The sequence below is a fragment of the Desmodus rotundus genome, chromosome 4, assembly GCF_022682495.2.
Source record: "Desmodus rotundus isolate HL8 chromosome 4, HLdesRot8A.1, whole genome shotgun sequence".
NCBI classification, from domain to species: domain Eukaryota; kingdom Metazoa; phylum Chordata; class Mammalia; order Chiroptera; family Phyllostomidae; genus Desmodus; species Desmodus rotundus.
In genome coordinates this window covers 118,488,549-118,515,699 of record NC_071390.1, presented here as the reverse complement: position 1 = coordinate 118,515,699, position 27,151 = coordinate 118,488,549, and the positions used below count along the sequence as shown (strand labels likewise).

At 37.3% G+C, this 27,151-nt stretch overlaps 1 pseudogene; it reads left to right on the top strand.

The window, feature by feature from the left end:
- Positions 1-25,650, top strand: part of LOC112320878 (AN1-type zinc finger protein 2B pseudogene) — a 29,928-nt pseudogene extending 4,278 nt beyond the window's left edge.
- Positions 25,651-27,151: the final 1,501 nt, after the last annotated feature.

Sequence of the window (27,151 nt, the reverse complement as noted above, 5' to 3'; positions counted from 1 at the left end):
ACCCCTCCAAGGGTCTGCCCCTCCCCTCCAGTGCTGGATTGTTGGGGGGCAGAGAGGGAGGTGCTAGACCATAGAGGTCTGTCAGTTTAAGTAGGGGGTATAAACCTATCAAAAGACCATTAAAACATGGAAAGTTGATTCATTCTATTGAAAAAGTTTCTGGTCTTTTCCAAGCTCAAAATATATAATCCCAGGGGAACAAAGAAGCCCGTTCTTTCCCCCATCCTCTCTCTCTTTCCCACCAGGTAATGCATTAACCTCATATGTTCACGAATTCTCTCCTGCCTGGGAGCACGCGGCTGTGTGGGTCTAGCAGCTAGCAGGGGCCACAACAGGTGGTGGGGGTCTGAAGGAATGAGCTTTAATATGGTACAGGGTCTCTGCACACTGACTCTCTTTCTGGCCCTGGTTTTCCATGGCGGGGTGGACAGAGATGGGAAATTGGAAACCCAGGGAGCACCTTCTGTTTCCACTGAAATAAACTGGGCCACAACACAATCTCCCGTGAGTGGATCCTTTGAATGCTCTCCTCATGGCCTGTGGAAGGGCCTCATTTCAACTCACAACAAAAGTAGCTTATGTTGCTAGCTGAACCTACAATTGCCTGTTGTTACCTGGTTCATGGAATAAAACAGAATTCTTCTAAGGGCATATTTCAAAGCAGTTTGGTCATTAACGGATCTGACACAGCCCATTCAACCCCAGTGAAAATTGTCTTTCCTTAAAATCCAGCTTGAGCCATACCATTGTAAAAGTAAAGATTTTAAGTAAATAATATCTATTGAATACTTCTATTGCATTGAGTTTATGTGCATTATCTCATTTACTTCTCATAACATGAACAGGTACTAAGGTTATCTCCATGCATCGATGAGGAAACTAAAGCTGGGAAATATTAGGCATTCCCCCATTATAAACCCACTATATGCCACCTAAACCCATTATAGCAAGACTAAGGCATAGTCTGCATGATTTCATTTAAACCACTGCCCTAAAAGAATAAAAGGCAAAGAAACAAAATTAGTAAACTCCACTAAAATATCATTTTGTTTTTAATTTGTTACCAAAAATGGGGAGGCAACAGGAAAAGTGAAATTAAAAACTTATAAAAATCGCTTTTTAAATTAATGTTTTTCATGATTTGATTACATTATAGTTAAGTGGCTTCTATCACCTAATCAGCAAGAGTTGATTCATTTTAAATCCTAGGTATTCCTTTTTACACTTTCCATTTTATAAACTAATACCACTTCATGCTTACATTGGACACTTCCATACCACGGTTGAAACAAAACAAAAGAAAAAATGTTCCAGATCAAAACTCATTTTTTGTTGCTGTCAGTAACACAGTCAACTACAATGAGAATTATCACTTTAATTTTTATTAAAAAATTTCTATTTGTCTGTGGGCTCTAATGTAATAACACATTTAACTTGGCCTATTTATTATTCTAGAATTTTCTAGTATTAAGGAAATGCCTGGCATACAGCAGTTATTTCATAACTTTGAGTGAAGTGGATAACACAGTTGAATTAATTATATGTGTATATTAGTAACCCAATAAAAAGTTGTTTTTCCATATAAGAAAACTTTCATTTGAAAAGGCCCTTCCATATCAAGTTCTGATTAGAATAGGTATATATGCCTTACACTCCAGATGAAGTTCTTTGAATTGCATTAGTCTGAAATGCTTTTAGGATGCTTGGATATTCATAATGAACCTATCCAAACTAAATACCTGTTCTAAGTTCTTTGCCTGGAAATGGTGTCATTACCAGTGTATTGCTCCCCCGGTATTTAAACGCTGCGCTATTTTAGCAAAGCATGACAGAATTAGCTGTGGATGTTGAATAGTTCAAACTGCTTCATATAGTAAGTGTCTGCTTTCTGTGTTTCCTGAGAGGTTATTTCACTTCTTCTGCCTCTCAAAGAGATGAAACTGTATATAAAGTCAGAAGTGTGTCTACCCTTGGAATTTCACAGCAAAATAAAGCACAGAGGATAAATCACCCTCGATGAAAATGATGTTCTCTGTGGAACTCTTCTTACACAATACAGAGAAAGGATAGTAAACATTTTAATTTTTCATCTGAATCTACTGCTTTAGGCCATTAGCAGAGATCATTACAGCCCTACAGAAAATCAAACTAATGTCGCATTGTCACCTTTCAAATGAGCGGGAGCCATCCATCATGTTCAGAAACAGAAAGCACAGTTTCTGTAATAAAAAAGGCATGAAAAAATTTATAATCTGTGATATGAATAAGAAAGGGTGCTCTCACAAGAGAAAAACAGCTTTAGGAGTCAAGAAAATGATTTAATTCTTTTTTTTTCGTTTTTCTTCTTTATGGAGTGGGTATTATTAACATTTATATAAATATAAATCATAAATTAACACTTTAAAATGGTAATAAGAGTAAAATAAATAAACCATACTGAGCCAAGACTGTCCTAAATTCTTTACATAAATTCATTCAAAACAAATATAAAGAAATGCCACTCCAAATGTCATCTGGCTTATATATGTTCGGAAAGCCCTTTCTAGTAGTTCACCTGCAATTTAATGAAAATTAAAAGACGGCAAGTGAACAGAACTAACTTGGGATTTATTTTTTTTCATTCAACAAATAATAAATTACTATATATAAATCTCTGAGTATATAAATCTCCCTTCAAGGAGCATACAAGCTACTAGAGGCACTGATGCTCCAATGGGCTTTTCTCATTTCCAAAAATTGGGACATTTAAGTAACCTCTAAATTGTCAAAATCTTCATAACAAAAATGAGAACATTATAGATTCCTATTAAAAAGTTTGGAACAAATATTATGTAATCAGTCTGCACTTAGAGAATGCTTAATAAGTGGCAGTTAAAATTCAACGAACCATTGAAAAAAAGCAACCACAAATCTGAAGAAGAAACCTTAATAGTAAAAGTTGAAAGACAATGAGAAAATGGTAATCATCACTCACCAAGTGGCAGGGAGACGAGAACATCATCAAAGATGATGTATGAACTTCGGATAATTGCATGGGTGAGTTTTAAATTTAGACAATGAGATTTGAGGGACTGAATTTTATGAAAGTTTTGGCATTTAGTGAACAGATTATTTATAACCATTAAAAAATATTTGGCTCCATTTGTTATGGAGACAGGAAAACATGAATAACAATAAAATACACATAATCCAAACAAGATTTCAGCAAAATATCTCAGCAACATAAGGAAATACTTTGGATAGACCTTAGTCAAAAATCATTAGAACAAAAAGCATAAATTTTGACCAGTGAAGTATAATAGAAACATATTTAAGAAAATGAGATTTTAAAGTCATATGTCATTCCCCATATCCGAGGGCTCTCTATCAATTCTATGTTTCCTGAAAGTTTACTTCCATGTGAGATGGAAGTGTGGTCAAAAGTAAAAAAAAAAAAGCCTTTTTTCCCAGTGAGTTTTTCTTATAACATAATGCTCATTTTTATCCAACTGTAAATTACTTTCACAATATAAGAAGTATTTCCTCCAAAAGTTAACTCTCCACAATTCACACAACAGGTCCAATGTAATGAAGTCACTGGTGAATAAACCCATACCCAAATTTGTTAGAAATCCTTGGTTGCAATGTCAAAAATCCAATTTAGGGAAGGGAAAGATGAATAAGCAGAGCATTGTGGATTCTTAATAATACTTAGTGAATCAAATTGTGCTAAATTGAACTGAAATAAATCAAAGAATAAAGTTTCATAACATTTTGCCTTCTGGGTTTGGCAGATAAAACACTGAAGTGCTAGTTAAAATTACTGTACTTAGCTCTCAACTAGCTAGTGATTTGAAGCCATTTGAAAGCTATCCACTTTCCATCTAGAGAATGAGGATAATGTCTGTCATCTTCAGAATGATGCCAGGAAGATTAGATACCATCTCTACATAAAAAAAGCTTAATAAATGTGAAATACTATCATTCAATACCTGAGCAGGTTAAGCATTGAGTTGCAAGTGATATAATTAAGGTTTAATTTATATAGATGGACATCTGGCAGGGTGAGAAAGATAACTTAGAGAAACTTGTAAGATAAAATTTTGTCATTTGACTATACTTATCTCTTTGGCATAGTAACTTTGGGATGCCTCTTGGTCCTTTCCTGCTTTTAGTCTTGTAGAAGAGTATGAGGCTTGCACTAATATCATGTAAAACTTTTCCATCCGTGATGAAAGTTTATTGTTGATTTTATCTTAATAGAGTTGTATCATACAAACTTCAAAATTAATGAAGCAAGAAGGATAGTATTTCTAATGATCCATATCACTACTTTGTCTACTGAGCAATTAATCTATTGGGGGAATTATTTTGTTCCCATAGCATGAGACTATTGATTATACCCCAACCTTTACTATTATCTCCATCATAAGGCTGGGTGACAAGTGTACATATGACTAGAGGAAGGTCAATCAGAAGCATGTTGGGGGAATCAATAGCATATTACATAAAAGAAGGATTCCTTCAATCAAATGCTGCACATCCATTTGACATGCCTGGATCAACTATAGGATCCCCTGTTGCCTCTTGTGGAGAGACAACCTGAGAATAGAATCACCACTGTGGATAGATACTTGATGACACATTTGGAAGAATGCAAACATTTGTTTCTGCAACCATTATCCATCATTAGACTTCAACATACATATGAGGTCTGTCCAGAAAAATTCCAGCTATTGTTAACACAACAAGAATGGTTTGCATGACATTGAGGTAACCTGGTAGCCAAGGAGAGAGGACTGGAATGTACATGCATGAACAATGATGACTTTACTGTGCTAGTCAGTGGGGGCGGTAGACGCTGTTGAGTGAACATGTGTACTTCATGGCCGTAACATTCAAAATGACTGAGTGAATAGAGTAATGAATCTGCATCAAATTTTGCTTTAAGCTTAAACATTCGGATGATTCAGAAATCCACAGCTATGGGCAACTAGTGATTGGCAGCTTCATCACCACGACGCACCCACTCATGCATTAGGTCTTATGTAGACTTTTTTGGCAAAATGTCCCCTACAGCCCAGATTTGGTACGCTGCAACTTCTGGCTTTTCCTAAAACTAAATCACCTTTGAACAGGAAAAGATTTCAGATTGTCGATGAGATTCAGGAAAATGTGAAGGGAAGCTGATGGCCCCTGGGAGAACTGTGTGAGGACTCAAGGTGCCTACTTTGAAGGGGACTGAGGTGCCATTGTCCTGTGTACAATGTTTTTTGGATCTTGTATTTTCTTCAATAGATGTCTCTATTTTTCATATTACATGACTGAATACCTTCTGGACAGACCTTGTATATAAATACTGTGCTTATCTCGTAAATTTGACATGGGTTTCATAACTTACAGCTGCATATTTTTACCTGATGTGTTGCCAAATTAGTATTTGTCTGACTGCAGCAAATTTTCTTTGACATATACTCAATATGAGCTTTTAGACACATACCGAATCAGAGAAGAAAGAAGAGGGAGGGTTGCTGTTGTTTTGGCTTTCTCTTCCATCTCACAGACAGACTTTAGAAAGAGCAACAGGAAACACACAAAGAGAAGCATATGCAGAGTGGAAAAGAAGTAGGTCTTTAAAATACCCGAGGGAAGTCCATGTCACTGAACAACTAATTAGTGTCGTCATTCATGCTTCACAACAGAACTGTGAGCATGGAGGGAGGGGGTTCCTAGGTTTCTCTGGAGAGATTATAAAACAAATGATTCCTTGATCTGATCTCATCTGTTCTTCTCCTTTGTCTTTACAGACAAAGAAGAGACATAAATAAGCTCCCACCTTCTGCTAAGGCTGTACTACTTGCCAATTATTTAAATGATTAAGGAGGAGAGATGACTATTGGGAAGTGCACTTAAAAGGAGAGAGAGAGGCCAAAAGATCTATATGGTAATAGATTCATTCCCCCTTTACTCCAGATTTGAAATTAAGATTAAAAACTAGAGGTCCTGAGCTGTAACTCCTGTCCCTTTACTCTGCGTGGACTTGAATGGTGCGCAGGGAGAGACACTGGCCGCCTGGACGTAGCATTGAAATAAACCAAAAGGAGGAAGAGTCTGGACAGCTCCTCTGAAACAACAGTGGTTCCCTCAGAATTAGCATCATCCCGGAAGAATAAGGAAATATTTTACCAAAACATCCTTATTACCAAGCTTTCCCAACAGATGACAGAATTTAGTGTTGAATGCCAAGATTTTACAGTAATAACAGTAATACTAAATATTGTAATATTTGTAGTGTGCCCGGCAGTTTCCTCAGGCCTTCACATAGGGTCTGGCACAAATAAATGTCTTTTTATTACAAACTATTTTATTATAAAACCATAAGCATATAATCCTCTAACATAATGATATCACACTCAAGCGCACCATATGACATTTTAGGTGAAATGTTCGAATTAAAACTATCAATTGTTACACCCATATTATTACCCTACCAACCACACTCAAGCATGTGTTACTTCTGCTGGACCCTGTATATTAATTCACACACAGATGAGGATACTGAGCGTAAGCCACTTGCCCAAGTTTATGCAGCTGGTGAGTGTTGGACTGAGATTGGAACCTCTGGCTAGACTCTTAACCATCCTGCTAGCCTGTTTTTATAATGATCAGCACACTTTAGCCATGTTCCAAACCTAGTCCACAGTCTAAGTCATGACTATAAGCTTTAACTATAAGGAAATTACTATGTAAAGCTTCTTTTCACTCATTTCACGCATAGTCTTTGACAAATAAATGTTGGCTGTTATATCAAACTTAAATCAGGATTTAAATATCTAATCAAGCCTTTTCATATCTATTAACTTACATATGAGGAGTAGCTACTAAATTTTTTTTCTTCCATTCTTTAAAAAAATTTCTTATTATAATATACACATAACATAAAAATGTATTATTTGGGGCATTTTAAATATACAATTCAGCCCAGCTGATATGGCTCAGTGGATTGAGCACCAGCCTGTGAACCAAAGGGTCACTGGTCCGATTCCCAGTCGGGGCACATGCCTAGGTTGAGGGCCAGGTCAGGTCCCCAGTGAGGGGACAGGCCAGAAGCAACCACATATTAATGTTTCTCCCCCTTTCTTTCTCCCTCCCTTCCTGTCTGCCTAAAATATGTAAATAAAAGCTTTAAATAAAAAAATAAATACACATTCAGTGTATTAAGTACATTCATACTGTTATGCAGCTGTAACCACCATCTATCTATAGGACTCTGCAACTGGAAGCTCCACACTCACTGAACAACTCTCCAGCCCTCCCTTCCCCCAACCCCAAGCAACCACCATTCTACTTTCAGCCCCTGCAAATTTGACTACTCCAGGTATCTCCTATGAGTGGAATCATACAGTGTTTATCTTTATGGGACTGGATTGTTCCCCTTAGGGTAATGTCCTCAATATTCATCCATGTTGTAGTATTTATAAAAACTGCCTTCTTCTAAAGTCTGAATAATATTCAGTAGTACGTATACACCAGTTTGCTCATCCATTCATCTCCTGACGGACACGTGGACTGCTTCTGTCCTTTGAGGAGTTGTGATCAACGCTGCAACAAACACAGGCGTGCTCTCCCATTCATTAATTGCAAAAAGTCCTCACAACTTAACAAATAAAAACCTAAAAGTAACTATTTTAATTTAATTTTTGAAGCACTGATAAGAGTATAAAAATATTATGCCAGCTGTTTATCAAAAAATTTTTCTTAATATATACAGTTCTTTCTACCAATTAAAATATTATAATATGATAAGTTTATGCTTTATTTATACATTTCACAAGCACTGAGGAATGCTCATTTTGTGCATTCCTGTGTATAGTGGGTGCTTGCAGGGACTTAATGATGATTAAGGGGTGGGCCCCTACCCAGTTAGGGCCTGAAATCTAAACTGAAGTTTACTTTAGAAGTTAAATCAATAATAAATAATGAATAAATATGTGTAATAAAAATACATAAAAATATTTAATTTAAATCATTCATTCAAAAATAGTAACCTAGCAGATAATTAATATTTTGAATGAATTACGTCTGTCAAATACAGTCAGAGTAGGACGGTAACTGCACTAACAGCAGTATAAACTAAAGCTGTGCTAGTACGAATGAATCTAATCGCTGCATAATGAACGACCCTTAAACTCAATAGCGATCTAGGCTGTGCTCCGCTGGGCAGTTTCACCTCAGGCCTCAGCAACTGAATGTTGCTGTTTCTCCCAGCAGGTATGTGGACTGCTTGCTATTCATAGCATGTGATTTTCACGGCAATGCAAAGGGCAAGGGAACAAGCCAAAACATAGGAGAAATAGTACTATCTCCAAGTTCTCAAGTCTGGGTGACCAGAGACATGAAAATAGGTTGCTTCACAAAAATTGATAGTAGGGCTTATGTTAGTGAGAATTCTTTTTTTTATTTATTTTTTTAAATTTTTACTGTTATTCAATTACAGTTGTCTGCCTTTTCTCCCCACCCCTCCACCCCACCCCAGCCAGTCCTACCTCCCTCCCCCACCTTTACCCTCCCCCTTGATTTTGTCCATGTGTCCTTTATAGTAGTTCCTGTAATCCCCTCTCCCCACTGTCCCCTCCCCACTCCCCTCTGGCTATTAGTAGATTGTTCTCAACTTCAATGTCTCTGGTTATATTTGTTTGCTTTTTTCTTTTGTTGGTTATGTTCCAGTTAAAGGTGAGATCATATGGTATTTGTCCCTCACCGCCTGGCTTATTTCACTTAGCATAATGTTAGTGAATAGAGAATGTGTGAGAGTTCCAAGATAAGACTGTGGCCAGTTTAAGAAATTAAAAAACAAAAGCAAAACAGAAGATAAAGAAAAACAATATAATGGGGATTTAGGAAGTTAGGAAGTAAGTAAGAGAGAAAGTGTCAACCACTAAGACTGCAGAAATAGGCAGAAACCGGCTATTAGGGCTTTTAAGTGAGTTAAATATTTGAAGCTTTGTATGAACAATAGTAGGACATTTTTAGCATGAGAAAAACATGATCAGATCAATAATTTTGAAAGATCAATCTGATGCTGAGTTGACACAGGTAAGGAAATTACTAATTACACCAACTGCATGCAGTGTACATGGTCTTTCAGCATAAATGTGTTCCCGCTGGATTTATGTCAACAGGCCTCCTGTGCAAGCAAGATAACTAAAATGGGTTGTACGCAGGGGGGTTTTTTTTCTGAATAACAAAGGGAAAGGGCATAATCCCTATTTCACAAATTAAAATATGCATCTTTTTTCATACTAATACCATTAACTACATGAGGACTGGCTAGAAATGTGCATAATTATTAACAACACAGTGTAACTTGTGAAAAAATAAAGTGATATTTACTAAGAAGTAGTAGCAATAAAGTTATTTAAGAAGAAAGATATGCTTTAAAAGCCACCATAATCTTACCTAATCAAATCTATGGTGTCTGGTCAGAACACGTGAGTTCTGTTGGCCAACACTACTAGCAACTTTGTTTTCAGGTTGGAAAAACAGGTATATTATTTTGCTGATATATACCTTTGAGCAAATATACCTTTATTTATTGTGGCATAATTTCCCCAATTTCTCTCCTTTTACCTTGAATTTTATGATATGAAATTAGAATTTGCAGAATATTCAGGTGATGTTAAAAGAAGAATATTTTGATAAAGTTCTGATTATTTGGAAAGTGGAAAAAAATAAATAGCTGCCACATCTCAGTTTTTTAATTAGTCTACACATAATCCTTTGTGTTCACAAAATTGACATTTAAATATAGCATAACTTTTCATATTGTTGCTCATTTAAAATTTATATTTCCCTGAAGATTGTGCAGATTTACATATAAATGTATTACCTACTTTAGTTTAAATATCAAGTAGTGATTTTTTACTTAACCTTTTAAATTAAACTTATAAAAAATTATAAAGGCTAAATTAAAGACAAAGTAACTTATTCCACTTTCACTGTAACCAATTTGAATTTACTAATATTAAATTATTTAAAAGAAGTGAATATTCTTTTTATAACTATAAGTCATTTTAAAGAGTATCAAACTACACATAATAGTAAACCAACTTTAAACTTTCTAAAGGCGACCATTAAAAACGAAGGAATCACAATCAGAAACAAGAGAAGTAACAATCACCAAATCCTATTTTAGTACTTTTTCTCTCACATGTTTTGCAAATACCTTGGTTTTCAGGTTTTGCTTGTATTCTGACTTTAAGAAAATTTTCTTCACTGAAAATTCTGTAATGAAATTCAACTCAACAATTATCCCTATTGCAATGCTTATAAGTGCAGTAAAATTCTCCAGTGTTTTATTCTTGTACTTTTTAATAATGGTTTCTATTTTACATTATATTCATCTTTAGTAATCATCAGAAAAATGCAAATCAAAATGACAACAAGATTTTGCCTCACATCTGTCAAGGTGGTTAAACAAGAGGCAACAAGTATTGACAAGCACATGGAGGAATTAGAACCCTTGTACACTGTTGGTGGGAATGCGAAATAGTGCAACCACTATGAAAACAGTATAAAAATTCCTCAACAAGTTAAAAACAGAGGTACCATGTGACCCAGCAATGCCACTTCATGGTATTTATCAAAAAAATTAAAATAGGGATCTCAGATATTAGCACTCCCACCTTCATTGCAGCATTATTCACAATAGCTAAGGTGTGCAAGCAACCTAAATGCCCATCAACCGACGACTAGATAAAGAAAACGTGGTATGCACATACCATTGAATAATATTCAGCCTTAAGAAGAAGCAATTCTACAATCTGTGACAACATGGACCTTGAGGACTTCATGCTAAATAAAATTAGCCAGTCAGAAGCACTGCATGATCCCACTTATGTGATACCACTTATATGAGGTATTAAATAAAAATAGAAAAATTCATGAAATCCAGGAATGGCGTGATGGTTACCAAGGGCTGGTAGGAGGGAAAAATAGGGGTGTTATTAATCAACAGACATAAATTTTCAAACAAATAAAATGAATAAGCCCTACAGATCCGCTGCACAGTGCTTTACCTACAGTCAGCAACAACGTGTGCTGTGCCCTTAAAATGTGTTAATAGGCTAGGTCTCCACTCAGTGTCCTACTATGATAATAATCATCTATATACATATATATATATATATATATATATCTTTCATTGGATGTTTACTGTGGGATAATGATTAAGGTAGGGGTCCCAACTTTTTCATTGTCTTCCTAGGGGGGGTTTAGTGTTTTCAGTAAAGCTAGTTGAATGACTCACATTTAATCAATGCCATTCATATTGCATATTAATATTTATATTTATTTGAATATATTTCTGACTTTTGTCATGTTTAATTGATGACTTTTTATTTTTGAATCAATAATATTATTTTAGGTATTATAACTTTAAAATTTGTTTTAATATTTATTACGAATGACTTTCTGCATCAATTATTTAAGTGACAAATACTGGTATTAGGTCCATTTTGAAGGAAAGGCCAAAGCAAAAATTCCACCCAGGTAAAACAAATTTGACTAAAGGTATATAGAGAGGTCAGCTCAGAAAGTTTTACAGTAGAGAAGGCAGAACTATTCTCCAGTGATAGATGAGGGATTTATGTTTTGTATCTCCAGAACACAACACAGAACAACTCTACACAGTTGCAGGTCCTAAAGCGAGCCAGGGAAAGCCAAGTTAGAACTTGAAGAAGCTCAGCTCTTCCCCTGGGAGGTGCAGACTGATATGCAAGTGCCGACAGCACAACAGTCCTACTTGGACACGTACTGGACAGCACTGCACTGGCTGGGGCACTTCTTAACCTTAAACTTACCCAGCCCGAGAGAAGGAATTTCTGTTTTGTTCATTGCACTATTCCCAACATCAAGAACTGAGCCAGGAAAATATTAAGAATTCAATAAACAATGAACAAAATAACAAAAAAATAAAAACAGACTCATAGATACAGAAAGACTGACAGCTGACTAGGGGGATGGAGCTAGGGGGCTGGATGAAAAAGGTGAAGAAATTAAGCAAAATTAAAAAAAAAAAACTCATAGACACGGTCAAGAGTAGTGATTACCAGGGGGAAAAGGGGTAGGGGGCTAGAAGAGGGTAAAGGAGGGATAAACGGTGACAGAAGGAGACCTGACTTCGGGTGGTGAACACACAATAGAATATACAGATGATATATTATAGAACTATACACTTGAAATGTATATAATTTTATTAGCCAATGTCACCACAATAAATTTAATAAAATTAAAAAATAAACTATTGCTGATTGCTGAATAAATGAATGAAAGGATTTCTGGGATAAAGCACATGATATATTTTGTCTTGAAACAACTCTTTACCCATTATTTTTAATATCTTGAGTTAACACAGTTTGGCTGACCTCATAACTGTGAAAATGGAGCAAGGGTCAGTTGTGTCACTGGGAGTTATGCTAATCAGATCCTGAACAAGCTGTAAGGCTTTTTGTGTCCTGCCTGTATTATTCTCTAGTTCCAGAAGTTTCTTAGCTATTTAGGCAAGGCTTTTTTTTCCCTGCAAGAGTAAAAGATAATCTTATTTTTTTAAATCAGTATTTGGAAGATATCTTGTAAAACTAATACATTATCCTGAGAGAAGTGACATATTTATATTTAGCTGCCCAACCTAATAATAGATTGTCTTCCTATTTATTAAAACTTATTTTAAGACACTAAATAGCTTTGTAATTTGTTTTTCACATAGATTTTGCATATGAAGTATTTTATATACCATTTGCTTATCGTAAATGTGATATTTTCTTCATTACATATTCTCATTGAATTTGTATATAGAAAGATAAATACTCTTACATGTAAATAAAGGGCGCAGTTACATTAATGAATGTTCTTATCAATCAAAATAAAATTTCCTTTAACCCTCTTGAGCTGTACAATGATGTCATCTGTAGTGATAAATATTTTCCTTTAATATCTGTTTTCTACAACTAATTGTAGCACTAATAACTACAGAACAATTTTAAATTAATTAACTAAAATTAAATTAAATATCCTTACTGTTTTGAATAAAATTCTGGTATTACATTACAAGACTATATATATATATATCTTTTTTCGTCTGTCTGGAAAAAGCCTAAACATTGTGTAATATAATTAGAATAGTTTGCTCAACATTGATGGAAACTGGCAGCCAAGGAGAGTGGACTGCAATGCGCATGCATGAACAGTGACGACTTCACTGTACTAGTCAGTGGGGGCAGGAGACACTGTTGAGTGAGCATGTGTACTGTGTGGCCATACCATTCAGAATGACTGAATGAACAGAGCAACAAATCTGCACCAAATTTTGTGTTAAGCTTGAACATTCCTCTGTGGAAACTGTTTGGATGATTCAGAAGGCCACAGCTATGGGCAACTGGTGACTGGCAACTTCATCACAACAGTGTGCCCACTTATATACCACATCTCATGCAGAGTTTTTTGGTGAAACATCAAATCACCCAGGTAACTCAGCCCCTCTACAGCCTATATTTGGTGCCCTGGGACTTCTGACTTTTCCCAAAAGTAAAATCACCTTTAGAGATTTCAGAGTGTCAATGAGATTCAGGAAAATGTGACAGGGTAGCTGATGGCAACAGGGAGAACTGTGTAAGGTCCCAAGGTGCCCACTTTGAAGGGGACTGAGGTGTCATTATTCTATGTATGTGTCTTACATCTTATTCAATAAATGCCTCTATTTTTTCATATTACATGACTGGATACCTTCTGGATAGACCTCGTGTGTGTGTGTGTGTGTGTGTGTGTGTGTGATATACCAAGAGCTATCTGTACAGTTTCCATTTTATTAAGAATTTTTTACCTAAAAGTGCTAAAAAAATTTAGGCAATATATGTTGAGCATTTCTGGCTATCATATGATTATTATTTTGAGTTAACACTGGAAACTATTAAGATTTCCTACTATTAAACATGACTGTATGTCTGCTTTGAGCCAGAATTACTAATGCTACATTGTAATATTATACAGTATATTGTGATATATCATAATGTAACAGTGTGGGTTGGACCAGATCGCTGAGGAGCAGAAAAGGGTACATCAGCCAACACCTTCCCCCAGAAGGTCAGGGAGGAAACCCCAAGGTGTGGCAGTTTGAAGCAGTAGCAAGCAAAAAAGCCTGTTTCTCCAGAAGGAGGTGGGAAGTGCTGAAGACAGCCCAGGATTGAAACTGGAGCTGAGGTGAGCTTCCACACCCCAAGAGAGGGTAGAAACTGGTGACCCAGCTGGAGGGAGTTTATACAGAGCCCACGTGAGCTGTGGGGGCCGGACACCCTGCCTCAGGCTGAGGCGCCTGTGCACCTGTGCACGGCTGGGAAACTTCTGCCCCTGCTGCAAAATGGCAGCCAGAAGGTGGTCAAAGACATTGGGGAGCTGACACAAATGGCGGACATTGGCACACATGGTGAAATAGCCTGTTGTTCTGTCATGCATAGATTTCTGCGCCAAGTCTCTGAAGTGGAATGTGCAGGGAAAACACATGGTCTTTTCCCTTCCCCTCGCTAGTCTGGTTGGCTGCAGCGGGCCTGAATTCCTGAGGCCGGTGGACCCGTGGAGCCATGGGGTCTGGGAAAGGTTCCGGCCTGGCGACCGGCCCACATGACAAGTGGCAGCAGCGCTGGCTGAGGCAGCATGGCCCTGCCTGGCCAGTTATGCACAGACTGGCGAGAGATGCCTAGAGCTGAAATGTGACTGGAACCTGCCAAGCAGGTTGGATGAGCATATTGTAGCCACCTGTGTTTCCCAAAGGATGGCACTTACAAGGGAAAAGGGATTCCAGGCACTTTCTGGAACTGGTCTGGCCTGGAAGAGAGTAGCAGGATTATTTGTCTTCGGGTATTTTACAGGGAGTAGGGCTCTGAGAAAGGAAACTGCCAGTATTTCAAAACTGTACAGACTTTAAATAAGCAACCCCTTTCCTTTTCCACCCAGCTCCTGACTCCAGAGTTTTGCCTATAGCGGATGAGCAGTAGAACCCCACTGACTGTTCTGCAACAGCACTGGCTCTCCTGTAACCGTAGCAACACAAGTGACCAAATTATATTTCAATAAAGAAAGATTCATAAGTGCAATTTCTGTGCTGTTCTGTGTAAAGGAGAATGTATGTATCTGTGTGGGTGTACATGCATGCTTACACTGTGCCAGCCTGAAAATGCACCAATCAAGTCTTTGATTTCAGGAATGTAATCAACTGATGGCCCTTGTTGCTAAATTCTCAAATCCATCATGGCATTTGCTCCAAAGCCAAATGCCCTGTGGGCTTCTCTCAAATGTAACTGAGCACAGCAGAGATATTAAAGTAACTTTGGTCAAAGACACCCTATGGGCCTTGCTGAACTTCTTGCGAACTGTGCTGAAGCCTAAGACTCATACTCCCAACCTATTTTTCCTTCCTTCCCCTCTTTGTAAGAAATCAGACATGCTGGGCATACTCACGGCTCTACCAGCCCCCTCAACTCCCCATTCTCTTTCAAGGTCAAGTCTCCCAGCAAATCTCTTGCATATCTAATCCTGTATTAGCATCCACTTTCCAATGGATCACAAGGGAAGCTAGAGTAGTCAAAGGAAACTGGTAGTTAGATGAAGGTTTGGTACTGGTTCACGGAGAAAAATAGACTCTAAAAGGGAGTTAATGGCTCACAATGAGAGCCAGAGGCCTCTGGAGTAGCTTCCGAAGAGGACTTTATCTTCAGTAATAGAAGGACAGGCTCAATTAAGCTGTAGGCTAATCTAAGCATTAGCAGTTCAGCGCTTCAGATATTTAAATGCTTGAGAAAGGCAGGTCTGTTATGCAAAGATGAGGACCATCCTAGGGAAATCCAAGAACCCTGTACAAGGGATGAGTTGACTGCCTTGATGCCTCTGAGGATATCGGCTCTGCAATCCCACCCCTGACTTCTCTGGGTCTGCAACAAGTGCTCCCCTCATCAGCCACACCCGCCTTTTTTTGTGACTTCCAGACCAATAACCAAGGTTAAATCCCAACATTAATTGGCTGAGAATATTCTATGACTGATAAGAAAGATAACAGACTACATATTAAAAGAACTGGAAGAATTAGGTAGTGTGTACCAGTAGAAGCCAGGCAAGAATTCCTGGCATTGAATTTTTAGGCTACTTAATAGAGATGTCTAGGATATAAGACTGGGTAAGAGTTCATTGATTTGGGGATATTTTCTCAGGAAATGGAATTAACAGGGCCAGAAAGGATACAGGGACTGCGCCTAACTTACTGATGGCATGGCTCTTACAAACATGGAAAAGGTGACAGACACAATCAGAAAAGAGTTGTGGATGAAGAGGGGCCACATAGTAAAACTAACAAGCTTAGAGGAGGTCTGTGTGGCAGCCTTAGAAACTCAGAGGCCTAAAGTAAACACATTGAATGGTCTGAAATTAAAACTTTTTAAACTAAAAGCAGTTTATGGCAGGTAGTCATGTCCCTGGCTAGAATCTTCCCTGATGAAAGTCAATCTTTACCTTAATTGAACCTGTCTATGTCTTTTAGCATCTATAATAACATAACTTTGGAATGTCAAGGTAACTTCCCCTTTTCCAAACCTCTCAGGCACAACCCACAAATCTCTTCGCTGTTATTATTATTTGTTAATTGTTAACTATTAACTATCCTGTACCACCTATGTAAAAGAAATATGTCTATCACTTTACTTTTTTATCCAATCCCAGAGGTTCCCTCCTTTTGCTTTCTCCTGCCTTCCTAACCTAACACTAATGGATTTCCTATAACCCCTTATGCCTCCTTTTTTATCGTAATATATAAAATAAGGTGCAAAACTGCCATTTTCCACACATTTTCTCAATCTATTAAGCTTTGGCTTCTCAGCAATTGTCTATTTGACTCAAATTCTTACAGGTCTGGACATTTCTTACATTGACAGAGTATATGTCTGCGTTTTTCTGGCAAATAATGAAGAAACAACAGGCCGAGGGTTGCAGGCATACTAGAATAGACATTTTATATGAGATCGAAGACTCACCAGAACATGTTCCGCAGGAAAACCCAAAAGACACAGCTTTCGTCAAAGCCATTAGAAACTCTTGGTGGTGGTGGCATAGGCACCACAAAAAATAAAATAAAATAAATCAGTGGCAGCTCAGGCCAGGGCTGATGATAAAAGAAGTGACCACAGAGCTGGACTCATTAACATGTACAAGGATGATATGGCCTCAAAAGAGTCAAAGTCAAGTGCCCAGAATTAACCGCCTGAATCCAGGAGGCCACAATTACTAGAGAATTGATAATGTAGGGGGCTTGACATGCAGGAAGTTTTAGAGATAGTTTATCGAGCATGGAAACCAGGTAAAAATGTAGCCAGCATAGGTGCTGCAGCTTCCACAACATCTACAATCAGAAAGAGGAAAGGATGGACATGTGGGAAGCTAAAGTGATTGCCTCCATACAAAACTAAAATCCCTTGCTGAGTCTGCACACCTGAGCCAACTTTCAGATCTGGACCCCAGGGACTAAAGAGGAAATACTCTGTAGTACGCAGATATATACCATGATGTTTCCCTTAGTCTTTCCCCAAAGGGAACTGTGACAATGAACTCAGTGGACTAGGCACTGATGAAAAAATATTACCTTGACTTTTCAAGGATTATGAGATACAGGGCCTGAGTTGCCATAGATACCATCATGGCCCTTCTAATAGAGTGGGGACTCATGGATCAGGTGATAATAAATACAGTCCTAGCTAAAGTCCAGCTTCCAGTGACCCACGATGTCTGCAGACTCACACAGTGGTCATTTTCCCAGACTCCATGTATATAATTGGATTTAATAAGCTGGCAGTTGAATAACTCCTACATTGAGTTCTTGGCCTGTGGAGTATTAGCTATCCCAGCAGAAAAGGCCAAGTAAAAACCTCTGAAATGCAAACCCCTACCTTGTCCCAACAAAACAAATCAAAGAGACTAGTGATGTGATGAGGACCTAAAGGATGCAAGGGTAGCACTCTCTACCATGTCTCCATTTGATTCACAAATCTGAAAAAAACTAAATGCATTCTGAAAAATAACTGCAGACTACTTCGATCTTCATCAAAGAGTAGTCTGATCATAGTTGCTATGCTAACTGTGGTATCATTGCTAGGACAGATTAATGAGGGTATTGATTTAGGAAACACATTCTATTTCATTCTAATTAGAAGAGAGGATCCATTTACAGGGCCTCTTACACTTTACCTCAGGGCTTTTCAAGTTTCCTGCCCAGTGTCATTATGTAGTCTGAAGAGATATAACCCATCTGAACATTTAAGAATAGATCACACCAACCCATTACCTCAATGAAATCATACTTTTGGGGAAAAAAATGAGCAAGAGGCGGCTGGGATCCTGAAGACCTTGACGGAATCCATGCACTCTGGAGGGTGGCAAGTAAACCATATGAATGCTTAAGACATGTGACTTTTCTGACATTTCTAGTGGTTCAGTCATGAAATGCAGTATCAAAATAAAAGACAAGCTGCTGAATGGTTTATTTCCTATCACAATAAAGAAAGCATAATACTCTAGCTTCTAGAAGTAATGCATGTCATACTGGTAGATAAGCAATCAGCCCATATTTTAAGTTACATGAAAGGCCTCAGCCTTGAGTGAGTCCCAGAGGAGGAAAGGATTCTGCAACAAATTCAGGCTGTGACACAAGAGGCATTATTCCTTGAGTCTGGTTGCTGTGTGTTGGTTGTGTAAGTGGTGGGAAAAGATGCTGTATAGGGTTATTGCAAGACCACGTGGGAGAATCACAACACAGGCCCATTGTATTCTGAAACAAGGTCACGGCATCCTTACTAGAGAATTATGCAGCCTTTGAGAAACTATTATGGACATATTAATGAGTTCTAGTATAATTGGGAGGCTTGACCATGGGACACAATATAACCATACACATACAACTGTCATTATAAACTGGATTCTGTTGCACTTGCCAAATCATAATAAAGTTGGGCTTTCCCAGTAGCAGTTCATCATAAAATAAAAATTATACATTTGGGAATGAATCTGAGCAGGACAAGGAGGCACAAGTAAGCTGCCTGAGAAGTATCCCTCTTCGGACTTTCATTTACAGCTTTACAAGTATGTCGCAAAAAAATCCAGCTGGATGCGGAGGAAAAAGACTGACCTTGGTTTACACATAGGTCAGCAAAAACACATGTGAATGGATTTCAGACACAATTTCAGAGGGGTGTGTCTGAAAGACAGTGGAGAGGAAAATTCTCCCCAATGAGGAAAGCCAATCCAGTGTGTCTGGTCATCAACTTTAGGTGAAATTGAAATGAAAGAGGTTTGAGATAAGAATATATACAGTTTTAGGCACTACTTTATCTTGGATTTCTTAAAGAATTTGCCTATATGTTTTGATGCTATAAAATATTATAAATATATACATAAAAGATATTTCATGTGGCTTTTTAATCTTTCTTAGTCATATATATTAGTTTTATGTCAAAAATAACTTACCTGATATTAAAGTGGTTATTCTTCTTTATTTTTGTCATTTTATTCCTGACTCACTCTTTTCTGTTCACCCACTTTGAGTTTATTTCATATATTTCTCTTACAAAGGACAAAGGACATATAGTTGAGGACATATAGTTGAGATTTTTGTTGATATCGGAACCTAAAATAATTGTCTTAATAGTAAAGTTTAATTCATTCACATTTATTGATATAATGTATTTCAACTTAGTCCTGACAAATTAGTTGATACTACAATGGCTTTTTGTAATGAGATTTTTGTTTTTATATTTTTATTAAATGTCACCACACTCCCTTCCTCCAAAGACTTTTTTAGATGTGGTGGCCGTCACATTCCAGTACGCGACTGCTGCTGTATGAAAGCCTGAGGTTAATTTAAGCTTTGCCCATTTAGGTGACATAATATTTTGTCCAAGTAATCAATCTCATTTATTTTTTGATATTCAATAATTTACCATGTTATGCATAGATTGCATCTTCTTATTTGTTATTACTTATCTTTCAGTGCATTTAAACTTTACTTCTAGCCTATCAATAGCCTACTGGCCCCACAATTCCTTATGTTTCTGAAGCTCTTCCTTCAATTTTCTGAACACTTTAAGTACCCTCCAGATAAAAATTAAATTTCTTTCTTTTATTTGTTTCTGCTTTAAACTAGATTAAGCTGGGCTTCTGTTATATGCAACTGAAAAAAAAACTAATACAGTTTTCAAAGTAGACAACACACAGACATTTGGAGGTAACAAAGTTGAAGGTTAAAACATCCTAGCTGTGCTTTCAAAACACTGGAACAAAAATTTCAGCCTGGCACACTTTCATGTCAGTTTGTAGTAATATACCTAACCACTCAACGTTTCTCTAAGATCTTGCACGGTACCGAGTACTTGCAGGATATTTCCTGAGACTCACTCAGCTTCAATTATCCACTATGTGAAAGAAGGAGAAGAGTGTAGTAATACTTATGTCATAATGCAGGCATAACAATTCTAAGCAATGCATTTAGAACATTTGGTTTAATGCATGACAAAATGTGCCAACAAAATAAGAAGTTCTGATTAATAGTGAAATGTTATTAGTAGGATTATTAATGAATGACTAATTAAATTTGAATGGCAGCTTCTTAGTGAGTAGTGATAATTTCTTAAACTGTTTAAATTTATTAAATGATTCCCTGGCTGGTGTGGCTCAATGTTTTTAGTGCCAGCCTGAACCAAAGGGCCCAAAGGGTCATTGGTTTGGCAACCGAAGGGTTGCTGGTTCGATTCCCCACCAGGGCACATGCCTGGGTTGTGGGCCAGGTCCCCAATTGGGGACACACAAGAAGCAATCACACATTGATGTTTCTCTCCCTCTCTTTCTCCCTCCCTTCTCTTCTCTAAAAAAATCAATAAAATCTTTTAAAAATAAATGTATAAAATTATTAAACTAAAAATCACAATATCAAATCATTTATATCGAACTTAAAATGTTTATGGGCTGAAAAAGAAGCTTTATAGGTAAAAAAAAATATGAGATTAGAGTTTAGCCAATATTTGACTCTTAGTGGTCCTCACAGATTGTTAGTTCTAACACAATTTTTAAGGCAACATGTGTAGATGCCATAGTAAACGTGGGCTCCGGGAAACAAGCACTATGATATTGTAGAAAGGTAGCAGGTATAGTCTTTGAATAAAACCCAAGACATGCAGTGATGCTGAAAATGGACCTGTCGGCAGGTACCTGACTCCTCCCCAAGACTCTCCAATTCAAGAATATTAGGATAGGATTAGCAAAGTCAACACGGATTTTAAGTTTCATTATGAATGAGTCATCACACATGCGAAAAAAGTTGACTGAATTCAGCTCAAGTTGAAAAATAAAAGTCAAAATTTCTGTAAGGCAGGGAATCCTATTATTTGTGGAGTGAGTTAAAAAACATATAAAATCATTATTTTGACCATTCTCCTAAAGTAAAGAGGATCCAGAAAGTATTTTTTTCAAGTCTCCCAGTCCTGTCCTTCCAACGAGTTATTCCAAATCTAGCCTAATGTGGGTGTGCACTTCTAAAATATGTTACTTAATAAATCAAAATTATATTACCCAGTAATATCTTCTGAATGTCCATAATTCATTATTGACACTAATATGATGATCAATATAGGAATAAGTGTTTCAGAAATACAGGGTTTCAGCCACTGTAGTTTTTCCTGTACTTACTATGTTTTACATCAATAGAGGGTCAACTACATAAAGAGATTTTTCTAATCTGGTTTCTCATTATCTTTGCTTGTTTTCCTTCTTTCCTTAAAGATGTTTTGATTATAAATAAAAATGTTGACTCTGTCTAAGTGTAATTAAAGGTAAAACTCAAAGAATGTACTGATGGCCCCACAGTAGAAGAAACTATTGGAATCCTGTGCTGGCAAATACTATTTTGTGCACAAGAATGAAATCCCAAAAGCATGAGCCAAGTTCAGAGGGCCTAGGGGCTGGCAAGATAAAATGACAGCAAGCTTATTTAGAAAATGATATCACCCAAACCTGAATGGTTCCCAGTAGAACAAAGCATTAGTTAAAGCCAAGAAACACACTTGAAATAATACATTATCCTTATGGCCCTCTGATACTTTTAAATACTGCAGGGAATGTGACAGCAACATACCACCTTGGTCACTGACTCCCTTCCACTTGGCTTTGGAAACCATTTTCTCATGGCGGAAAATAGCGCCATAGCATCCCATTTAACCATAAATAGGAGACCAAATCTTCTACTACTATCAGTTAATGCTTGATCATTATCTTTTCCTGAAAGAACGGGTGGATCAGCAGCTAACATGGAATGCTATTATTCACAAAAACCATTTTTTAATGTACTCATTAAAATGTATCTTGCATAGTCATTGTCTAAATTTAAAAGATAAAACTCTTCTTATTGGCATCAAAAATTTTTTGAAACTTTTCTCTTTAGGTTCAACTAACACTTAATGAGGGCTTCCTACGTGTTGGAGAATGAGCTTCATAGTTCCACACGCACAGTGGCACATCTGTCTGCTGGACTGGCGCTTGTAGCCGCGTATTGTGTTCCCTTCGGTGGAATTAGGTAACGTAAAAAGTAAAATCTATTTATGTAGGTTATACAATCTTATACACATTGTCAAAAATACTACTATAACAATATATATTAAAATATTTTTATCTATAAGTCATTACCCATCAGGTGGTGGATTCCGTATTCTCAAATTACCCCACATTCAGTATTTTTGTCAGTGTTGTATTGAAAAAATTGTTTAAAAAACATATATTGGTCTAGGGACATAATTCTTAAATTAATAATAAATCATTTTATTACAGAAAGAAAGAAAAGCAATACAAACAACATATAATAAAAAGCTACACAGTAAAGACACATTTCTAAGGAAAGCATAATTTATTTATGGAATAATCCAGACCACCACTCCTTCCCATTTTTGGTTATCTGGTGTGGGTGTGTGTGTGTGTGTGTGCGCATGTAAACAGATATAGATATAAATACAGGTACATATAGATAGATGTAGATATATAGATGTGTAATATTTTTACTATTCCCATCCCTTTTCCTTCTCTATTAAAATAATGTAAAATCTATAATAGTTACGATAATTATTTTCCTTCAATATCAATGTGTTTTCCTAAATCTTGGTTAAACAAATAAATTATAAAATATTGAGGACATTAAATGTTTAATTTTATGTGAGTTTAGAAAGTGAAAATATAAATTTAAAATGAGAATATATGTGGAAAATAAACACATACCTCAATATGAAATAAAACTATTATGCTGATATTAAAAAAATAAATGGCAGGGAGTAGTCCTAAGGATAACAAGATTAGTTTAAGATCATATGTTTCAGTAAATTGAATATAGTATAACTTCTATTATAAAATCCAATTTAAATATGTTTTCACATTTTATTATGATTTCATCTCCTCAAAAAATAAATATGAATTTTGAAATTTGTATTATAATAATTACAGTTTAATAACACATTAGAATTTATAAATCATGATCATATATGTCTTATCATTAAATTCTTACACCAAGAGATGTATATTAATATCATTTTTATTTTATAAGAACAGAGGCCTTTTAAATCACACCAATAGTTGGTAATAAAAATGGAAATTAAAACTAGATCTTCTGGTGTCAGAACCTTTTTGTTATGATGCTTCTGGATAAAATTGCCTCTTATAGCACTATATTTGGACACTGTTCATTGCTCTTCATTAAGGAAGAAAACAAGATGGTATATTTTTTTAAATCTTAGACAAAACAGGTCCAAATCACACCCATGTCACTTACTTGTTTGGCTTTAAACAGGATATACAACTTTGTATTATGACTCCAAGGTTTCTCGTCTCTAAGTAGAAATATAGAGCAACTACCTTACAGAGATGCTCACTTAACCAGACAAGAATCATAAAGCAGGTAATTTATTGTAAGTTCTCAAAATATGTGAATTCTATCTACATGCTCCTTTGCATAAGCTTGTTTTGATATTTAAAAGTTTTTAACTGACAACCATGATTATATTGAAATGTAATATTATATGATTATCATTTTCTCTTAACTTTATGCTCATATTTTCAAGTAACTGAGAAAAAAAACCTTAAAGAATAGATCACACATTTTTTGGTGGAGTTTGAAGAGCTTTCTGTATAAAGAATCATGTCATCTGCAAAATGTGACATTTTTACTTCTTCCTTCCCAAATTTGGACTCCTCTCATTTCTCTCTCTTGCCTGATTGCTCTGGCTCGGACTCCCGGTACTATGTGGAATGAGAGCGGTCAGAATGGAAAACCTTGTCTCATGTGTGGAGTGTAAAACTGAAAGCAACAAAAGAACAAAGAAAACAAACAAAAACTCAGACATAGACAACAGTATGGTGGTTAGCAGAGGGAAGGGGTTAGTGGCAGTAAGGGGTAAAGGCAGTCAACTAAATGGTGAGGGAAGATGGTCTGACTGTGGGTGGTGGGCACACAATGCAATGTACAGATCATGTGTCACAGAAATGTACACTTGAAACCTATGTACTAACCAATGTCACCCCAATAAATTTAATACTAAAAAAGCTTTTAAAAAACCGCACAAGATAGAAAAAAAATTCTGTAAATACTAGGAATTTTTTTTTAATTGTAGCTAAGTGAGAGTTAAATAATGAAAGCTCCTAGTTTTATTTGTTCGCTGAAGATGGATTTGTCAGAATCTTCCATTTAATCAATGGAAGTCTCTCAATAGATTTTCTCAGAGATTCTTAATTCATATCAGTAAGATGAAACATACACGCAGAGGCTCCAGCCCAACTCCGCCCAGCAGTGGAGTTTCCGGACCTCGGGGCTCACAGTTCCCAGCCGAGCTGTCAGCGCTTAGATTTTCTGCACTCAAGTCTGACGCCTGTTCAGGCATCTTCTGTGCAGACCCTGTGGCCTATGCTCAGCCTCACTGTGCATGTGCTTAACAAAAGGATATCCAAGTACAGGCATGCCCACTTTGCAATGTGCCTGTGCCTGTGGCCAGAGGAGACCCCTGACCACGCTTTGCGGGAACACAGCGACTGAGACTTTCACTCAGATCAAGCACAGCAAAAACGTACGATCTTCACCAACAAGTGTGAACACTCTGGCTGCTGTGGCAGGAAATGATGAAACTGACCTGTGAATGCTGTGGCATCAAGCCACAACATCAAGCATCATCACCCACTAGACCATGATTGCTCTGGCGTGGGGCACCCAACCAGCCCGGCAGGACTTGCTGCCATCTCCAGAGACGAAGGTCTGGCTTCTTCTACAAGCACCACCCCCAGCCCAAGTCGGACCTTTCCTTCATCTACCTTTCCCAGCAGAGCCACAGCCCAGTCTCCGTCATGGACTACCCCTCCAGGGATTGCTTTACAGAACGGTTGAGCGAGGATGAGGCTCTGCAGCGAGCCCTGGAACTGCTCCTGGCAGAGCCCAAACCCCAGGCCCCAAGTTCTCTGGAGGAAGAAGACTTAGCTTTAGCACAAGCACTGTCAGCCAGTGAGTCAGAGTACAGACAGCTGCAGGGCCCCCAGGGAAAGGCGGCCAGGAGCAGCCTGGAGTGAAGACAAGGAGTGACACAGAGGATGTTTTCAGGGAGCAGTAAGAGAAAGAACTTGTGGAACTGAGCCAACAGAAGGCCCTGCTGGCCTCTCCAGCTGCGTGGGAGAGAGCAACTAGGAACTGTCCCCTGGTTGGGCCCCCAGAGGATGCTGACCAGACCCTGCTCAACCCCCTGCAACATGTCTTCCCTCCTGCACAGGAGCTGCTCCCAGGTGTAGTAGGGACAGGGAGGAGCCTGGGAAGAATAAAGGATATGGGCAGTTAGTAAGGCCAAAAAAAAAAAAAATTAAAATATATAAAAGAAGGGACAGAACAGTGTATAGAAATTCAATGTTCTAAAAAATCTTTAACTGTTTCATGACATGAAGCAAATTTCATCAGTGTTACTTCACATACGCAATCTGTTCTTAGTGACAATTCAGGGCAAGTGCTATAGAATAACCAGATAGCTGAACTAATGTATTAGGGAAACCAAAGTAAAGGAAGACAAGACATTGTGTGAAGAAGAAATGAGAGTGAATGAGAGAAATGCTAAGCTAATGCCAATCTTCTGTGTAGGATGCTGACTTGGGATGAAGTGGAAAAGGATGGCCACAGAAAATGTGCTAAGGAAATGTCAACACATAGTTTCCAGGAAAGTGAGACATTTGGATTTCTACCACTGACTGTTTCCTCCTGGCCCGAGCACTCTCGGTATAGCTGGAGGGGCTGTCACGGCTGAGAAAGTTTACTTAAATTAGTCAAACAACAATGGAAGTCTTTGTAAAAATCAGAGAATGTAGATCAAAGTGGTGGAAGTAAAAACATCAACTAAGCATCAGATCCCTGTTTTAACACTCGTTAAATAATCAATCAAATCCTTATCTGAAATGGGGTCAAATGTATGATGTTGGAAGATGGTCTGACTGTGGGTGGTGGGCACACACTGCAATGTACAGATCATGTATCAGAGAAATGTACACTTGAAACCCATATATTCTTATTAACCAATGTCACCTCAATACATTTAATTTAAAAGCTAATTGAAAAAACTTCTTTGATCACTATTAACAAATTGTAACACATTGCATATAATGCACTTCACTTTCTTCCTTTCTTTTATGAAGTTGGCCCCTGAGTCCCTTGCTGCTTTGTTTGTATAATACATCCTATATCCTTTCCTATCCCTGCAGTCTCACTATACCCACTCCAAGCCAGCCCCTCATGATTTCAGACCTAAATTACTGGACCTACCTCATCTTCCCTGCTTATCGCCACTCCTCTTTTACCCTAAGAGTCAGTGATACCAGCTGCTAAATCTTTGGAGAATTACTTGTTAAAACCAATTTATTTTTCAGCTTTTCCCACTTACTCAGAAAGTGCCTCAGGTCACTCAGTTATCACTCATTCAGCAACTTACCAACTTCCAGAAATGCACTATATTCATTTTGTACCTCTTATTTTAAAGATACCATCACACACAGTTTTTAGTATTAAAGTGACAACTCATGTAAAGAAGCTAAG